Genomic DNA, 1217 nt, shown 5'->3' with positions numbered 1-1217 from the left:
CCTTTGAGTCACTTCAGTGTTTTAAATTGTCTGGCTTTCCCTGATGAGTTACATTTGAGATGCATTCATTTGCCGAGATGGTTCATGGGGCACTGCCCCTTTTTCACTTCCATTTGTGCAAAGCATGAACTGAAACAGCAGAAGTGGAAAGGCCAGTTCCAGTGCAAAACTTTCAGGTGACAAAATATTAAAAGAAGTGGTTGCAGGGTAAGTCTCATTGTCAAGGTGCTTATGGCAGAGTAGAAAACACGCTGTCTTTAAGAGAGTGTCTTGTAGTGACCAGTGGATCATGCTTGTGAGGCCACAGTAAGTGGTCCATGAAACAACACTAAATGAAGTTTTCTGTTGTGTTTTTTATTAAAGTTGTGGGGTTAATAGGGACCCGGTGATCCAGCACAGTTGTGAATCATTGCTACAGACTAACTGTGGAAAAAACGTTGTATTGGTATTTGTTGAAATGTTCTACCCAGGATATCTGGATTTATAGATCCCAAATAGGTACAGTTTTTAATTGTCTTCATCTATCTATCTGTTTTTAGTCTCTGAAAATATGTCCGTTTGATCTATAAGACTGGCTTACAACACACACAGTTGCCAAGCCCTCCTAACAGCAGCTGCTGCAGGATTTCTGATGCTATAATGTGCATATATAGGCTAATTACATCAAGCAAGGATCCATTCAAGCATGTTCATTATAAATGCCAGTCATATTTGAGTGCTGTCGTGTCTTCACATGGCAGAGATTGTCTTAAATATAAAATGGCCACAGACGTAATCTCCAGGCTCCATTGATGTTGGCTACATCAAACGGAATTATATGAGCTCATGATCTCTTTTAGTACATTTTATTTAAAGATATCTTGGCTTACAGTGATCTTGGCTTTCTCTAAGTAATAGATAAATTTTCCAGGTTTGTATTCATTTTTCCATTATTGTTTTTTATTCTGCAGGACAAGTTTCAGTTTGCATTTTGGAATATAATAAGGAGAGACAAAGGAAACTGTTTATACAGGTGAATATATCTTTTAAGAGAGGAGCAGTTATATAATAAATGGATTAGAATTACTGTCAAAATAGGTTTTGTTCATCTTGTCACAATAACTTGAATTTTAAAGTAAGGTTTATTGCACAGCTGTAACTGTAACCCTGAAACATTTTAAAAATGTCTTGGTTAGACATTTCAAATTATATGAAGGAATATGATCTACTTTTACAGG

The sequence above is a fragment of the Calidris pugnax genome, unplaced genomic scaffold (assembly GCF_001431845.1).
Source record: "Calidris pugnax isolate Ruff unplaced genomic scaffold, ASM143184v1 scaffold32, whole genome shotgun sequence".
Taxonomy (NCBI): Eukaryota; Metazoa; Chordata; class Aves; order Charadriiformes; family Scolopacidae; genus Calidris; species Calidris pugnax.
Note: the sequence above shows the minus strand (reverse complement) of the source record.